This window comes from Sus scrofa, chromosome 10 (assembly GCF_000003025.6).
Source record: "Sus scrofa isolate TJ Tabasco breed Duroc chromosome 10, Sscrofa11.1, whole genome shotgun sequence".
Lineage (NCBI taxonomy): Eukaryota > Metazoa > Chordata > Mammalia > Artiodactyla > Suidae > Sus > Sus scrofa.
Genome location: NC_010452.4, coordinates 46,473,256 through 46,492,057, shown reverse-complemented (window position 1 = coordinate 46,492,057; position 18,802 = coordinate 46,473,256). Strand labels below are relative to the sequence as shown.

Genomic DNA, 18,802 nt, shown 5'->3' with positions numbered 1-18,802 from the left:
CTGAACAAGAGTAGGCAGGTACCTTGGGGTCTAACACTCTGATCATAGGAACACGGGTGTCCCTAAGAACTGCTGGAGCTTGCTCTTTCTGTCCCCTACCCTCCACGGGACAGAAAGAGGCCCAGGTGGGGTCTTCTTTCCTGCAGTAATATAGGAGTCTGGCTGCTTTCACTTGGTTGAGATCATGACTCTTTCTTCATCACATTCTGTGATTTCTTCACGGAGTTTTGTCTCCAATCCCTGTCTAGCCCCGGGGATTTGGCAACCCAGTTTCCCACAGCTCAGGCCTTGACAAGTATCTCCACCCCAAGTCCTAATACCTAGCGACTGCAAGGAACCCTAGGGCACTGGCAGACTTGGCCTCTGGCCATCAGGGTCGAGACTGGAAACCACACGTTCATTGCTGAGCTGCTCCTTGGGGGTGGATACACCGCCCTGGATAATATTCCAGACAACTCTGTAATTCCAGAGGATCAGTTACACAAAGAACCCATGGCTCAGAGGCGAACTAACTCTTCATTGTGTAACACATAAGGAGCAATGGCAAAACTGCCACTGTGGTGTCACCATGACCAAGGTTCTACTCTGGTCACTGGGGGAAGGAAGGCCCTGGGTGTAGTGATTCAGGAATAAAAAGAGTCTCTCAATGTCAGGGTGCAGAGCAATGCGAAAAGACCAGGATGATGTATTTTTGGACAGATCTTGAGGTATGAGTTTAAAATATGTACACTAACTCGAACTTATGCCTAAGAGTTTATCGACAGGAGTCCTGACCAACAACGGACAGATAGGGAGTGAGAGTTCCCAATTTCCACCAGGGGTTCCGTTTGGGTCCAGAGGTGACACCTGTGATCTGGATGGAGCCACTCAGCACAGCCCGTTCCCCTCTGCCACCATGACTTCCATCCTGGCCGCATGACCAGAGCAGATCCAGTAAGACAGAACAGCCGAGTTCTCTCTGGAGCTGCTGGGAACAGGGGTGCAGATGGCCTCATGACCCACTGGGAGCCATCTGAGGACCTCAAGAGGAGATCCTCAGAATAAAGTCAACACCAGGGAAAGCAAAGCAGATGGAGAAAAGAAATCAGGATGCTTAGTGAATGTGCTGAGCCATATGGAGATGTGCCTGATTCCAGGACTGTGCCTTCTGGCTTTTTAGTTTCATAAACCAATATGCCCTTTACTGCTTAAGCCAGCCTTGAGTTATGTTTCTTGTACTTGCGATCTAAAGAGTCCTGGGCAAAGCAATAAAACTAATTTTTTTTCTCCTTCAACGCCCCCACCCCCCACCCCCAAAAGAGTCCTATTGCAGGAGGCATTTAAGATAACCACTTTATTGCAAAGTATGGCGCTGTGACTCACTGAACAGTGTAAGTTTAATTTACTGAGTACACATTTTTCCCCTTCAGAGATGGTTGGTATCAACAATAAGCTTCAGTCTATCCCAGAAGGAATTATTTCACTCTACTGTTAAAATCATGATTCCGTAGTATTTTTAAAGGTACACAAAGCCATTTCTTTGAGAGCCATGGAGGAGGCAAACGGCAGTGAAAGAGGAAGAGCAGAAAAGCTTCTACGTAATGGTCCAGGGGAGAGGCCTGACAGCTGGATGCCACACAGATTTGCACAAAAACTTCTTCCACTCATCATTAATAAGATCACCCTAATAATAAAACAAGAGCAGTGCACCCATCAGAAGCTTTTCAGTTAATTCTTTCTGGCACCGATGTAAATGCCACCCACAGGTGGTCTTTTGGCAACCTTTTCCACGGTTGCCTTAGCAACGCTCCCAGGAGCTGTTTCCACCCCCAGACCTCCCTGCAACATTCCCGCAGACTGGGACGCATTATCAGGCCTGCAAGGCAAACTGAGAAACTGAGGTCAGCAATCTGTGTACTTTCCCCCAATTCACAGGACCACAAAGGGGGAGGAGCCAGATGTTGGAAGACCCCAGTCTTTTTAAAACTAAAAAAAAAAAAATTTTATGGCCACACCCAGGGCACATGGAATTTCTCAGGCCAGGGATTGACTCTGAGCTACAGCTGCAACCCAGGCCGCACCTGGGGCAACACGGGATCCTTTAACCCCCTGCACAGGGCTGGGGATCAAACCTGAGTCTCTGCAGTGACCCGAGCTGAGTGCAGTTGGCTTCTTAACCCACTGGGCCACAGCAACTCCGTGACACCAAAGAAGTCTTCTTCAGGTGTCCTGTTAAGAGCAAAAGATTAAGAAACAGGCACACTGGACAAACTAAAAAGGGAACAACCAACATCTGGATTTAAAAAATTAGCCCTAGAAACACATCCCTTGATCATACTCCCGGTTCTAGCGGCCATGCCTGATTCCCATACTCAGAAGTCACATGGGTGAAGATTTAAAGCGCTCAAGCATTATTATTTACAATACCTAAAAATGTGTACTAGCAATTTCGGAGGCATCTGCTGCATCTCAAGCTCCGTTGCTCAGAGGCATCACCAAGCACTGACCTCGTGTTTTCCTTTCTAGGAGGTGAGAGACAGTTTTTGGTTTACTTGGAATGTCCTTGGTTTCAGGGATGCCCAACCCTTGTCTTCTTTCTAAACCAGAGAATTTTTACATTTCTCAAGGCTGCTTCGGCTCCAGAAAGGATGGGGCCACATTCTTCCATGGGACACAGTCTGATGTGGGGGCTGCTGGCACAAAGCTCTCTTTGGTACCATAGAGAAAAGGTCTTCCAACCTTATCTCATGGGAGTCATGGTACAAATGCGAAGTCTTCCTATCCTGGACAGAGCTTACCACCTTTGAAATAACTCATGTCATTAGCCAACTCATAAATGTAGCCTTTCTAGTACAAATCAAGGTATGGGGATTGGTTGAAACCCAACTGCTCTGTTCAGAATCCTCTATGATCTGGCTCCATTTACCCTCTCTCAATGCTCTTCACAAGTTTCTTCAGGAGTTTCTGCTCTAGTGCAGTGGATTAAGAACCTAACTGCAGTGTCTGGGGTGGCTGTGGAGGTACTGGTTTGGGGTAGGTCACAGTAGCAGCTCAGATTCTATCCCCGGCCCCGGAACCTCCATATGCTCTGGGTGCAGCCATTTAAAAAAAAAATCTTCAAAATTTATCTGGGGAATGAGTAGGCTGGAAGCAATGAATTTCAGAAAATGTGTCTAAGTGTGGGCAGGGAGAAAGAGTTTGGAATCACTTTGCAATCTTAGGGTGTTGAGAGGAAGGAAAAATGCATGGACTCTATTATGGGATGTTACAAGCAAACAGATCAACTCCCACCCCCATCCTCAACACAGAGCTGACCACACCAAACAGCACTTAGCATTTTATCTTCACAACCACCCTTGGAACAAACAGTGCAAGTCACCACTGAAATCTCCCCCTGCCAGTTCCCAGCTTATAGCCTGAAACCCTGCCCTTGACTCCCAGGAGAACTCTGCTGGCTGCAGGCATCACCTTCCTTATGGGGTTCCTGGGATCTGGAACCAGGGGTTGCTTATGCTTTTATCACTCTCTCCCTCTGAGACTGGCTGGGACTTGGGACCCAAGACCCTTTGCTGCAGTGGCTGCAGTGCTTGCACCTGGACAAATATCTCCCTGAGCAACAAAATGCAAAGAAACCAGAAAGGACTAAAAAATAACTGTGTGCATGCAGCAGTTGGGGCAAATTATGGGCAACAAGATATAAAAGACTAAAAAAAAAAAAAAAACTGTAACTTTTTTTTTTCTCTTTTTGTCTTTTTAGGGCTGGACCCATGGCATATGGAGGTTCCCAGCCTAAGGGTCTAATCGGAACTACAGCTGCAGGCCTACACCACAGCCACAGCAACATGGGATCCAAGCAGCATCTGCGACCTACACCATAGCTCATGGCAACACCGGATCCTTTAACCCACTGAGCGAGACCAGGGATCGAACCTGCAACCTCATGGTTCCTAGTCAGATTAATTTCCGCCGCGCCACGACAGGAATTCCCCAACTGTCACTTTTAAAGAGCTTAAAGCAAAGCAGGGTGTCAGGAGCAAAAGCAGTGTACTATGCATGCCCCCTGCACACACCACCACCAAAGGGGTGGGCAGACCAACTAAGCCACCCTCCGGCCCAATTCCTGGACCCACCCCTACTCTCACCCCATATAAAGAACCAGCTCATCTGCCCGCCCCCCTTAGGAAACAAGCAGGAAAGGGAAAATGGCCTATTTTTGCCTCTCCCTGCTGCAGCAGGGGCTCCGAATAAAGCCTAGCCTGCATTTCTGGTCTAGCCTCTTAGCAATTTCCACTGATTAAGGAGGCCGAGAACCCAGGTGGGTAGCACCAGCTTCTCAAGCTGTCCTGGCCACTGCACCCCCGCCCTCTGAGGCATCCATTTCAAAGCTCCAGGTTTCATCACCAGCCTTGCTACCTGAACCACTGGCCCAGGTTTTCAAATCTGCCTCCTGAACATCCAAAGCCCCTTTGCTCAGGGATTCTCTCCTCCCAAATCCACAGCTCGCCCCACTCCCCAATCCTTCACTCAGGCTTTCAGATTAACTCACCCAGACATTTCACTGTTCTGGCCCCAGCAAGACTCAGCTTTCTCTCTACAGGAGCTTTTGAGGAATGGTTTAACAGCAACAGATTTTTTTACAGTCCAACCCCTTTAATGAGAAATACAGCTCGAGAAAAATGGCAAATATCCTCTAACTTTGGATTTTAGAACTTGGCTCTGTAATCAGAGAGGAGACGTGATCACACCTCTTTGCATGCCCCTTTAGTGGCTGGTAAATACTCCTGGCACCAATGCTGATGTGAAAATCAGAAGATCTGGGGCCAGCATCTCTTAAATCATAAATAACGGATTGATAAAAACTTCAGGGAATGAAACCTTTGGTGGTTAACTACTGAAGGTAGTAACCTTCCTGGTGTTTATGATCTGCTGGAATAGTTAACGAAAGTGAATTAAATGCAACTGTGCAATTACAGAATATTCTACATAGATCTAAAGGGGCCAAACAAAAGTAAAATTTCATATCCTATGATAACACATGTGGAATCTAAAAAAGGATACAAATGAACGTATTAACAAAAGAGAAACAGACTCATGGGCATAGAAAATGCACGGTTACCAAAGAGGAAGTGGGGGGAGAGGGGTGGCCTGGGGTGTGGGATGGGCAGATGCACAACACCATATTTGGAATAGATGGTCAACAGGGATCTGCTGTATAGAAGGGGGAAATCTCAATAATCGGTGATAACCTATCTGGGAATGGAAATGGATATACGTATAACTGAATCACTTTGCTGTACACCCGAAACTAACCCAACCTTGTAAATCAACCATACGTCAACAAAATTTTTAAAAATAAAAAATCCTTAAAATCCTTAAAATGATGTGTCCCAAACTGCGTTGAGAGGACTTCAGTACCTCTTGGGGGGAAAAGGGCGCATAAATCCATCGCAGGAACGTGAGTCAGACAAAATCATATTCTTGACAGTGCACCTCACTTGAGCTGTTCTAATGCAGGTCCAAAACTGTTCCCGCCAGATCATGTTGTGTTGCCAAAACTCTTTTGAATGTGCTGCCTGCCTTCTGAAAATGGCTGAATAAGATCCTGCTGTATAGCACAGGGCACTTTTGTCTAGCCAGGTGTGATGGAACATGATGGAGGATAATGTGAGAAAAAGAATGCATATGTGTGTATGTATGTGTATGTGTGTCACTGGGTCACTTTGCTGTACAGTAGAAAACGGACAGAACACTGTAAACCAACTGTAATGGAAAAAATAAAAATCATTAAACCAAGAAAAAAGAAAAAACCCAAAAGCCAAAAATAGCTGAATACACTTTTCGCCACAGAACTGTTCCTGTAGGATTCAGGATCTACTGCCCAGGAATGGAGCTGAGGTGTGTCAGAGATTCTGCAAAAGCTTGATTCAGGATACGCACAAAAGTGCACCTAAGAAATCGAAAGCCAACAAACTGTGAGAAGAAACAAACATGGTACCTCATTTTAACAATATTCTTATGTATTTTACAAGGAGAAAAATAAGATACATGTGAACTAATAGTAAACCGGATTGGTGGTTGCCAGGGCAAAGTGATGAGGGGGAAGGGAGTCAAAAGGTACAAACTTCCGGCTCTAAGATGCGTAAGTCATGAGGATGTAACGTGGAGTCCGGTGGCCTGAGTTAACAATGCTGTACTGCACAAGTGAAGGTGGGTAAGACACTAAACCTTAAGAGCACTCATCACAGGAGTCCCTGTCATGGCTCAGTGGTTAACGAATCCAACTAGGAAGCATGAGGTTGCGGGTTTGATCCCTGGCCTTGCTCAGTGGGTTAAGGATCCGGCATTACTGTGAGCAGTGGTGTAGGTCGCAGACATGGCACGGATCCCACGTTGCTGTGGCTGTGGTATAGGCCGGTGGCTACAGCTCCGATTCGACCCCTAGCCTGGGAACCTCCATATGCCACGGGTCCAGCCCTAAAAAGACAAAAAGATAAAAAAAAAAAAAAGAAAAAAAAAAAAAGCTCATCACAAGAAAAAAAACTGTAACTACATGTGGTGATGGACAATTTATTGTGACACTCACAGTGCAACATAAATGTGTATCAATGTTATGCTGTACACCTAAAATGAATATTGTATATTATTTATACATCAATTGAAAAAATGAATTAAGAAATAAGTGATACAACCTAAGTGTCCACTGATGGATGAATGGATACTGCAGAATGTGTGTGTGTGTATTATTGAATATTATTCAATCACAAAAAAAAGGAACTCTCGCCATGTCCTATAACATGGATGGACTTTGAGGGTTATTATACTAAGTGAAATAAGACAAAGAAAGAAAAAATACCATATGATCGGTCTTCTATGTGGAATCTAAAACAAGAAACAAAAACAAAACCTACCAAGCTCATAGGCACAGAGAAGAGACTGATGGTTGCCTGAGGTGGGAGGTGGGAAAAAACGGGCGAAGGGGGTCAAGAGGTAAAAAGGAAAAAAAGGACAAAAAACCCTGACATTTAAAAATGCTGCTTTAGACTTGTGGTTGCCAAGGGGGAGAGGGAGTTTGGGGTTAGTAGATGCAAACTATTCCATTTAGAATGGATAAGCAATGAGGTCCTGCTGTATATCCCAAGGAACTATGTCCAGTTTCTTGGGAGAGACTATGATGGAAGATAATATAAGAAAGAAAATGTATCTCTATGTACGACGGAGTCACTTTGCTGTACAGCAGAAACTGGCACAACTCTGTAAATCTTTCATAAAAAATAAAAAAAATTTAAAAAGTAAAAATGCTGCTTTATACCAAATCTATTTGCTTAATGGGAAGATTCTGTTGTTAGAAAGTAAATAAATTTTAAAAACCATTCCCCCCAAAATCACAATCCTAAAGGAAGCACCTCATCAGAACAAACAGATGGAAAACAAAGCGCTGTCCAAAGGAGATGATTCACTTTTAAACAGCAATTAAACATTTATAAGATGTGTGCTTCTATGTAAGCAATAATGTTGAGATTTCAAAAATGAAATCCTAATAGGCTGGTTTGATTCAGAGCCTGACAATGACAAGGGATTTCCAGTCTTTTGTCATCTGTGTTGGAGACTCCAGAACACATCTCTGTGTGTTAACTTTTCAACAAAAGGAAAGAGTGTGTTCAGCTGTGCTTTATCTTTGCTTCCATCAAGGTGGGGTGAAAGTGTGTATATACAGACATACCATTTTTTTCCTTTAATGTAGATTAAAAAATGAGGAAGACTCTCATACCAAGTGAAGTAAGTCAGAAAGAGAAAGACAAATACCATATGATATCACTTATATCTGGAATCTAATATATGGCACAAATGAATCTATCTACAGAAAAGAAATAAATTCATGGACATGGAGAACAGACTTGTGGTTGTCAAGGGAGAAGGGGAGGGAGTGGGATGGACTGGGAGTTTGGAGTTAGTAGATGCAAATGATAGCCTTTGGAGTTCCCTGCTGTCTAGCACAGGGAACTATATCCAATCACTTGTGATGGAACATGATGGAAGATAATATGAAAAAAGACCATGTATATATATATGACTGGATCACTTTACTGTACAGCAGAAACTGACAGAACATTGTACATCAACTGTAATAATTTTTTTAAAGTGAAGGAGGAAGCAGAAATAAATTCCTAAGGTGGATAATAAAGGTTACGTTCATTTTTATCTTCTAGACTCACGTTTCCAACTGGAGCTTTTGTAAGCAACCTTGTCTGGGAATAAGGAGAAATGTGCTTCATCTCTTTAACTGTCCTCCGACTCTTATTCAACAACTGGGAACATCTCTACAATGCCTGGTGGCAGAGGTCCTACAGAGTGACCACTGGGAAATCTGATTTATACATGAACTCACAATGCAGGCTTCCGAGGAAGATGAGAATAATAATGAAGAGGATATTCTTCAGAGTGTGGGACCCTCAAAAACAGAGGTGAGAGATATGGGAACCTACGGAAATAAACCAGGATGGGAGCTTCCTGGTGGCACAGTGGGTTAAGGATCTGGTGTTGTCACCACAGTGGCTCAGGTTGCTACAGTGGCAAAAGTTCGATCCCTAGCTTCAGAACATTCATAAGCAACAGGCATGGCCAAAAAAAAAAAAAAAAAAAAAAAAAAACAAAAGAAGGAAGACCAAACAGGGCAGTTTTATCAGGAACATCCATGTGCCCTCCACATGCAGGAGGGGAAGCCTTTGACCTGATACCCTGGTCTCTAACGTGGGGACCATGCAGTTTGCAAGAGTGCAAAGCCATTACGCAGACACATTTTCTGTGGACTGAAAAATGAAACCCAAAACTGTGCACACGTGTTTCTTTGATGTCTAGGTGTGGCTTTTCTACTCCGCTCTAAAATTTGTGAAACAAGGGTGTGTTTCAGAATCAGCATGGGTCAACAACGTGGCAGTGTCTGACCAGCACTTGAGGAAATACTGCCCGTGCCCTCCCATTATTTTCAGTTCTCTGAAACGTGGTTTCAGTTAATGAAATGCCAATTAAAGGTTAAGTGTTAGTGCACTCAAAGGGCCAACATATTTTTCTCGACTCAACAATGCAAGTCATTTTGATGAGAAACAGGCTTTCAAATTCAAGGATCTGGGCATCACCATGCAGGGCTGAATTTTTTAAACTAGGTGGAGCCCGGGAACCACATTTACTTGCTCAGCCCTGTAATTGATGCTTTTGGGCTATGATTGGGGTCCTCTCTGAAAAGACCATGCCATTTCCTCCAGGGACACGTTCCTACTGGCTGCTCTCAAGGTCTATGCCTGATGCCATGGGCAAGAAGGGACATTACTGCTGCAAAGAAAGCCTCCCCTTGGTTCTCCTTTAAGAAGATACAGTTTTTTACTCCCTCGGCAGGTTACCAGGAGAGATGAAATTCTGGGGTTCCCAAGTCTGTGTGGAGCAATGTCGGGGGGGAGCTCCAGATGGGTGGCCAATGCCCTCCGAATAGAGCTGAGTGTGAGTGCGAGGTCCACAGCCGGGTTTCAAAGCATTAAGCTTGGAGACCAGCTGCCATTGCTGGGCTTGACGAGAATTCTTACAGCTTTTGTTCTTCTGGAGTCACATATCAGTGGTGGGCTATGGACTGAATGGTGTTTTCCCCATCTCATATTCCCATGTGGAAGCCTTAACCCTCAGTGTAATTTTATTTGGAGACAGAGCTTTTAAGAGGTGATTAAATGCGCTCTTAAGGGTGGGGTTCTAATCCAACAGCATTGGTGGCTTTAGGAAAAGGAAGAGACACAGACCTCTCTCTGTAGGCCCACCCTCTCTCTGGTGTCCACCACACGAGGACACAGTGAGAAGACGGCTGTCTACCAGCCCCTTGATCTTGGAGGTTCAGCCTCTAGAAACAGGAGAAATAAATTTCTGTGGTTTAAGCCACTCAGTACATGGCATTTGGTTATGGCCACCCAAGCAGGCTAGTTCAGTGTATTGGCGGAATATCAATTATCTGGATGAGCTGAAGCCACATCCAGAGAGTAGAGCCTTCAGGGTCCAGAAGACCCTCCCAGAGGCTACCCCATGCACATGGAAACAGCTACATTTCTGATCAGGTTTGCTCCAGGTAAACCTAACCTCTGGGAAAGGTTAAAAGCCCTACCTTGGAGGAAAGGTACTCATTGGCGGCCAAGTACAAAGAGTGTTGGGGGCTGGAGCGGTGCTCAAGTCCCAGCTCTGTCCCGGTGAGTCACGGGAGCCTCAGTAAGTGACTTCACCTCTGCAAGTCCCCTTTCCTCACGTGTAAAACTGGGACAACACAATAGCTCCAGGTAAGGATGCTTTTGGCTACAAATAACAGAAACTCTGGCTGGCAGAGCTTAAAGGAAGATGGGTGTCTATTTCTCAAAGAAGCAGAATTCTGGAGACAGTGCTTGCTGAACAGGCTCAGCAGCATCATCAGGAACTCGTTTTTCCCCCCCCCAGGAGTTCGTTTAACCATCCTCAGCAGGCTGGCTTTTCATTGCTTCTGAGTCAAAAGTCTCAGAGCTCGACCAAGGTCATCACAACGGTGTCCAAACAGGATGGGAGGGAAGAGTGGGCATGGCTCCCTCTCCTCATGTGCCAGGAAGCCCCCAGAGACTGGGATGGGCTGTAACACCCCAGAACTGGGTCCTGGGCCAGGGTGACCCAAACTGACCTGACCCGGGACGAAATCAGCTGTGCCAGCAAAGAAAAGGGACAGGGCAGACTTTTATTGGTGTTTCAAGTGAAAGTTATATGTAATATACTTAACATAATAAATATGGGCTATTAACTCAATTTTCATCTTTTACTAAAATCCAAAGTTATCTGATAAACCCCATCTCCTTCAGAGAGACGACAATGCAGTCTTGTTTCAAATTGAAGTATAGTTGATGACAATATGATAGTTTCTGGTGTACAGCGAAGTGACTCAGTTATACATTCTTTTCCATTATAGGTTATTACAAGATGCCGAATATAGTTCCCTGCACCATACTGGAGTTTTTGTTGGTCATCTATTTTATACATAGTAGCGTGTGTCTGTTAATCCCAAACTCCTAATTTATCCCTCCTACCTGCCCCCACACCATGATTTCCCTTTGGTGATGATAAGTTTGTTTTACATGTCTGTGCGTCTGTTTTGGTTTATAAATAAGTCCATTTGTGCCATATTTTTTAGAATCCACATAGAAGTGAAATCGTATGATATCTGTCTTTCTCAATTTTACTTACTTCACTTAGTATGATAATCTCTAGGTTCATCCATGTTGCTGCAAATGGCTTTTTTCATTCTTTTTAATGGCTGAGTAATATTCCATATACTTTATTGATGTATAAATAAAGTCTTCTTTATTGATGTAATCTTTATACAAAAAATAATTCAGGCCTGTGCTGTAAGAAGTCATAGTAAGAATAACTAGAGGATGAACTTCTAAGGAAGAAATGAAAACAGATGATATTTTATCTATAGCTTCACCCCAGAACCTTAAGCTTTTCTGGCTTTCCTGAACTATAGTTCACAGTAGCTTTGAACATTTTTTTGGTGGCTTCAACTGAACAGAGTATCCAAAGAGTCCCTTTAGTTTAAATATACCAAAGGCCTTTGGAAATCAGGGGAAAAAAACCCACAGCACTTTAATTAGCAGTAGGGGAAAAAACCCTCTTTCAAGATGGTTATGGCTCACTTGTCATGGTTTTAAATAAATTTCTACTTAAAAAACAAAACACTCTTCTTAGCGAGCATACCACATCAACAGTCCAATTAAACATCTTCACTGAAATACCAACTTTGGAATGCATCCTGGGGTCCGATTCAGATGTGCATGATCCAATCACCACAGTATCAGAGCCACAAAAACTAAGTGCTCACCTGGAGCTCACATCGTCAAAGAATAAACTGAGTACAAGAGAACTCATAATAGCTCTCTATTTAAAGCTGGTACATCTCCAAACACAAGCAGAATCTCATCTTGTTCTAATTCAGACCTGGAACAGTGGAGGGAAAAAGTCATTATTTTGTATGCTCTTTCACAATAGGTATAAAAAAACACAATACTTATGATGTGCCTGTCAGACTAAACCAATGCCAATTAATAAAAGAAAGTACAGTTAACACGGTCATTAAGTATGGTACTGTTTTTGCTTCTGTTGTCATAACTAATGATCTGTTCTGACAGTTTTTGCCTTCATGATCCTTGTTGATGCCCATAAATAAAAAATCCACAGTAGAGACCTAATATTTGGTATGCTTTCTACCTGGAATCAAAATAAAGGAGACCAATGATATTTATGAAAAATACACTGACAGTATTAAGAAACTCAAATTTGAATATGGCCTCTATTTTCCCCCCATAAAACTTGTGTTTTTAGTATCATCTTCTAAAACCTCCTCACTTTCACCTCCAGCACCAAGAGTTACCTTCCTCCCTGGAATTATTTTATTTCTGTCTTTTTAGGGCCGCACCCGCAACAAATGGAGGTTCCCAGGCTAGGAGTCCAATCGGACTATAGCTGCTGGCCTACACCACAGCCACAGCAATGTGGGATCTGAGCCGCATCTGCGGCCTACACCACAGCTCATGGCAATGCGGGATCCTCCACCCACTGAGCAAGGCCAGGGATCGAACCCGCATCCTCATGGATGTCAGTCAGGTTCATCAACTGCTGAGCCACGATGGGAAACCTGGATTATTTTATTTTTTAATAAACTTTTAATTGGAGAACAGTTTTAGACATACAGAAAAAATGGCAAAGATAGTTCAGAGAGTTTCCATACACCTCTGGCCCAGTTCTTCCTATTACTAATATCTTATACTAAGATGGCATATTAGTTACAATTAATGAACTAATATTGATACTTTTGGGGGGGGGGTGTGCAACCTCAGCATATAGAGTTTCTAGACCAGGGATTGAATCTGAGCTGCAGCTAGGACCTACACCACAGCTGTGGCAATGCAGGATCCTTAACCCACTGCATGGGGCCAGGGATCAAACCTACATCCGCAGCAGCAACCAGAGCCACCACAGAGACAATGCTGGATCCTTAATCCACTGCACCACAGTGGGAACTCCAATACCTTATTTATAAGGAAAGCCTATAGTTTATTTAGCTTTCTTTCTTTTTCTTTTTTTTTTTTTTTTTTTGTCTTTTTGCCATTTCTTGGGCCGCTCCCGCAGCATATGGAGGTTCCCAGACTAGGGGTCGAATCGGAGCTGTAGCCACCGGCCTATGCCAGAGCCACAGCAACGTGGGATCCGAGCCGCGTCTGGGACCTACACCACAGCTCACGGCAAAGCCGGATTGTTAACCCACTGAGCAAGGGCAGGGATTGAACCCAAAACCTCATGGTTCCTAGTCGGATTCGTTAACCACTGCGCCACGATGGGAACTCCTATCTAGCTTTCTTTAGTTTTTTCCTGAGGTCCTTTTCCTGCCCCAGGATCCTATGTCACATTTAGTCATCATGCCTCCTTAAGCTCCTCTTGCTGTGATGTTTCTCAGACTTTCCTTGTTTTTAAAGACCTTGATATTTTTGAGGCGTATGAGTCAGGTATTTTGTAAAATGTCCATCAGTTTGGGTGTTTCTGGTCTTTTTCTCACGATTAGACTGAGATTATGGGTTTGGTGGGCAAGTGCCCTCTGGTCCCCTCATATCAAAGGTGTCCACTACCAGCGTGGCTGATTACTGTGCATGTTGGCCTTGATCACACCTGCCCGTCTGTCAAGTTTCTCCACCACAAGTTAACAACCCCCCCAACCCCACCCCACCCCCTACACTGTCCTCTTTGAAAGGAAGGTCACTAAGCATAGCTCACACTTAAGAGCCTGAGAGTAATGTTCCTCCTCCTTCTTCTTCTTCTTCTTTCTTTTTTTTTTTTTTTTTTGGTCTTTTTGCCTTTTCTAGGGCTGCGCCTGTGGCATGTGGAGGTTCCCAGGCTACGGGTCTAATCACAGCTGCAGCTGCCAGCCTACACCAGAGCCACAGCAACGCGGGAACTGAGCCGCGTCTGCAACCTACGCCACAGCTCACAGCAACGTCGGATCCTTAACCCACTGAGCAAGGCCAGAGTTCGAACCTGCAACCTCATGGTTCCTAATCGGATTCGTTAACCCCTGAGCCACGACGGGAACTCCCAGTGTTCCTCCTTCTTGAGGGCAGCGTATGGACATCGGTTATTTGGAATTCTTCTGTAGAGGAGACTTGTCTCTCCTCCGTTCACTCACTCATTCATTCACTCACTCATTCATTCATATCAGTATGGCCTCCTGGCTCCTCAGACTTAATTTGCAGGAAGAAGCAGAAAGGGGTTTTGCTGTTGCTTGTGCATGTGCAAAGGCCAGGGAAGACAGAGGCTGCTGATGTAGACATAGGACCCTCCTCAGCCTCCTCACAGCCCCGAGGCTTCCCTCACATGCCAGGCTCACCGCCCACAACTGAACGTTCTGTTGTGATAATATCAGAGAGTCCTATGTGTTGCAGACCTCTGGGCTCAGTCTGAGCACCAAACTGCAAATGCTGAACCTACACGGCTGCGCACACTAGGGCCTATCCCTGCCTTTGTCCTCAGCCCCATTATGAAAGCGACCAGGAAGTCACACACATGACACATAAACACTCTCGAGTCTGGATCCTGTCCGAGAGCAGCGAAGACCTGCAACCCATCCGACAGCCTCTTGCACAGACCTGTGCACACAGAGCTGTGTGCAACAATGAGTTTTCAGGCTGGCCAGGGACTTGAGAATGAACACTTCTGTAAGTCTCAATAGGGGGTGTATTTGGAGAGAGAGAACTGGCCTGAGGGGGCGGGGGCTGCCTGTAAAACATGGCAGGTGACATAATGCAGGCAGTACCTAGGTGAGCTCACAAAGTCACTCAGAGGAGATGACAGCTGAGATGGAGCCAACAAGAGGGAGCGATGCAGAAAGGGGGTGAAGGTTTACTCTATCAACATTTTCAATGTAAATAAAGACCCTCTAAAACAAAGTCTAAGTAAATGCTTTTAAATTTGCCATCTTACTTCTGCCAGTAGATCTCAAAACTTTCTGATGGCAGAGCACCTAGCAGTGAAGAGGAAATCTGATTTGATATCTAAGTTGACCAGACTTAATATAAGTTTCCAGTCTGGGGTAGGATAGAATTCACCTTATAAAAGATTCTAAAAGAGACAAGCAGGGTGGATAAGAAAGATTTACTGCAGGAGAAATCTGTTTAAAATTTTGTCTAATTTATGTAAGGGTTTATTTAATATTTTCCAGGACAAACTGGGGAAAGTCTCCAAATATTCCATTTTTGGTATCAAGACACCTCTGCTTAGCTCACAAAAAGCCCTATTTTAAAATTCTGGTTTATATTACCAACTCATGTAACAAATCCTATTTTCAGTTGACTGAAGGTTATACTTTAGAGGTCATTCCCTAAATCACTACAAAATCCAAACTAGCGAAAAATAAGGAGGTAAAATTTAAAAATGTTTTCAAGAGTGTCCTTTTTGTTTTCAATTGCTGGCAAGAGTCACTGTTCTATTTATGGCTGTTCTATTAATGAAGATTCATGATACGGGAGTTCCTGGTTGTGGTGCAGCAGAAACAAATCTACTAGTATCCATGAGGATGTGGGTTCGATCCCTGGCCTCACTCAGGATCCGGTGTTGTTGCAAGCTGTGGTATAGGTCACAGATGCAGCTTGGATCTAGCGTTGCTGTGGCTGTGGTGTAGGCTGGTAGCTGTAGTTCCAATTCAACACCCAGCCTGGGAACCTCCATATGTCACAAGTGCAGCCCTAAAAAGAAAAAAAAAAAAAAAGATTCATAAGCTACATGATGTTACTTAAGAGTGAAATGTGAAAGATTCTGCTCAGAGTTTAATAAAATATCTGCATTCAAAACAAAAGGAAGAAAGTTTAAAGGAAGGAAAAGTGAGAACAGTTCAGCACAGCAGAAAGACAGGCTGTTCTCAAGTTATGAGCAACTACGCAGTGCTGCAGATGACACCAGGGAGCACCTGGAACTTCTGAGGATGCCCACAAGCTCCTGTGCACATCACAGGGCTGCAGAGACTCTTCTACGAAGACGGAGATCAGGTACCACTGTCCCAAGGAGGGAGGGCCGCAGAAACGGTAATAATTACAACAATAATCAAACTGCCCCCAAAAAAGGGAGGTTCACAGAAGTAACAAAAATAACAACAACAACAATAAAGAAGAAGAAGGAAGAGAAGGAGAAGGTCAGATTTTATCCCCATCTGACTTCAGAGTCTGCTACCATCAAAGTGCACTTCAGGAGTTCCCACTGTGGCTCAGTGGGTTAATGATCTGGCTTGTCTCTGTGTGCTGCCAGTTCGATCCCTGGCCCTGAGCAGTGGGTTAAGGATCTGGTGTTGCTTCAGCTATAACAGGGGTCTTGCAGCTTGGATTCCATCGGATTCATAGCCTGGGAATTTCTATATGCCTAGGGGGTGGACCAAAAAGAAAAAAAGAAAAAAAAAAAAGCTTTTCAGACTATTGACTCCAGCACCAGAACCATAGGGGTTCTTTACTGGATTGCAGGCCCACCCCTGAGAGATCCTGGTCCCCCAGCTCTGCGGCAGGGCCCAGGAATCTGCCTATTTCCCTAGCATCCCTAGGATTCAGAAGCAGGAGGTCCCCGGTGACACCTGGAGACACGCTGACTTGAGGCTCCACCCAGGGGGTCACCCCTCTGGGCTTTTAGCAAGAGGACAGATTGGTCAACCTGATTATGTGGCACCACGTTAGCAAGTGCCACTGTGACAGGCTTCTCTCTGGCAGCACTTAGATTTAATTACATTCACCTCCACATCCAGGTTTTAACTCTCCCAGGTTCACTCGACTCGGATCACAGGAACCAGCCACACAGCACGAAGGACTAAAGACAAATGGGAAACAAGCATGAATTCAGCTCCCATAATATTTTAGCTCCAACCCGAGGCCCTCCATCATGCTAATTCTGACCCTCTCCAGCCCCGTGATTTTGGAAATGCAGCTCTGAGTCAGTTTCTGATCACTGGGCCACTCACTACTGAAGGAGCTTGGAAGCAGCGCCTGTGAATCTTGGCTCAGAGTGAAACCTGCCCTGAGCTCCCTCCACAAGCAAAGGTCCTGCCACAGGAACATAAAGAATCCTCCACAACAAGCATGATGCCGAAACTCAGCAGGTCTCAACACTGGCTGAATCAGAGGGAGCGAGTTGGAAAGCAACCTCGCCAGGCCTCTGACTCTGAATCTCCAGCTGTACCCTGAGCATCGGGCCCGTTGCTTTAAAAATGGGAGTTGCTGTTGTGGCTCAGCAGGTTAAGAAGCCGACACAGTATCTGTGAGTATCTTGACATAGTATCAATCCCTGTCCCCCCTCAGTGGGTTAAGGATCTGGCGTTGCTGCAAGCTGTGGTGTAGGTGGCAGAAGAAGCCTGGATCTGGCATTGCTGTGGCTGTGGCACAGGCTGGCTGCTTCTACCCCTAGCCCGGAAACTTGCATATGCCGCAGGTGCAGCCATAAAAAAATTTTAAATTCAATAAATAAATTAAAATAAAAATAAAAAGCTCCCAGGTAATTACACTGTCCACCCAGGGGCAACACCCACTGAAAATGCTTTTTTGCTCCTTTCAAAGGCCACGAGCGCCCTGCAGGTGGCCAGGGTGTTCCGCACTCTGCCGTACACTTGGAATCGTAAATGCATCACTGCTGAACAAACTGAATGTACTTACACCCCGGACGACGTCTACTGCTGGGACAGCTAAGCAACCACAGGGCTGGAAAGACTGGGTTGCCATCTGCCATGTCATCTTTCCAACTGACCATCCAACATTGTAAACAGCTCCTTTCACCCTCCCCCTCCCACCCCCCGGGCTGAAGGAGGGCCAAGGAAAGAGTGGCACCTTCTCCCTCTTCCTCCAGCTTCGGGCTGACATGTGTTCTAAAGCTTCTTAAAGTTGGCAAAGGCAACTTTCGCCGAATCCTGGGACGTCCCTCTGAAATGTCACCGTGACTGAAAATAAGAGCCCAAAACAGCTAATCGCAGACACTAGCTGCCTTCTGCCAGTAGTAAATGTGGCCAGATTTAGAAAAAAAAAAAAAAAAAAGCATAAAAGCATAATGCCTGGTTAGTTATGAATTTCAGAGGAATGACAATTTTTCAGTGTAATGATATCCTGTGCAGTATTTGGGCAGACTGATACTAAAAATGTATTCATTTGCTAAAAAGCCACTTAATTGATGAGTGTCCTGTATTTTATCTGGCAACGCTACCAGTAAGTCTATTTGTTGCCTTGTGTTGCTTTGTTTCAGGGGAGATGGTGGTATTATTACAAGATAAAAACATCTGAAAACCTTCTGTTTGCCTCCTCCAGCAAAATACTTTGGTATTCATGGCAGAGCAACTACCTAGAATGGGATATAAGCAGAATATCCCTCTTTCCTTTTCAAAGAATTGAGTTCTTCATCTCTGAACAAAGGACACAGCAGAAGGGAAACTTTTGTTGCTAGCCGCAGCTGAGCAAATGCATCAAACAAAGGAAGCATTCAGCTCACACTCTGTGTTACACACACACACACAAACTCCAACAATCTATATGTAGAGAGCAGACCCGCGATGCACTTTTATCTGGCTAATCTTATAATTTTGAAGTTCTGTTTCCTGTTTTTGCTTCTATGGGAGGTGGAGGAAAGACACCCAGCGGAAAAGGGAAAGAGGAGAAGGTGGGAAATCGGCATAATGGGATTTGCTCTCTTGACAAACACTGAGGACCAGATGTGCGAGAGGCAGCCGTGGCCCCCAGAAGTGACAGATGGATGGCGGACGCGCACACAC

At 44.8% G+C, this 18,802-nt stretch overlaps 1 protein-coding gene across 2 annotated transcripts in view; it reads right to left on the bottom strand.

The window, feature by feature from the left end:
- The window catches only part of FAM171A1 (family with sequence similarity 171 member A1), a 151,313-nt gene that overhangs the window by 109,036 nt on the left and 23,475 nt on the right, over positions 1-18,802 (bottom strand). The window contains exons 2-3 of one of the 2 annotated variants that reach the window (XM_021064835.1): positions 16,787-16,860; positions 11,849-11,964 (exon numbers count right to left, since the gene is read on the bottom strand). The exons of the other annotated variant lie outside the window; for it this stretch is intronic. The gene's annotated coding sequence lies outside the window, so the exon portion shown is untranslated. The remainder of the gene's footprint in view (positions 1-11,848; positions 11,965-16,786; positions 16,861-18,802) is intronic. 2 annotated transcript variants of the gene reach the window in all.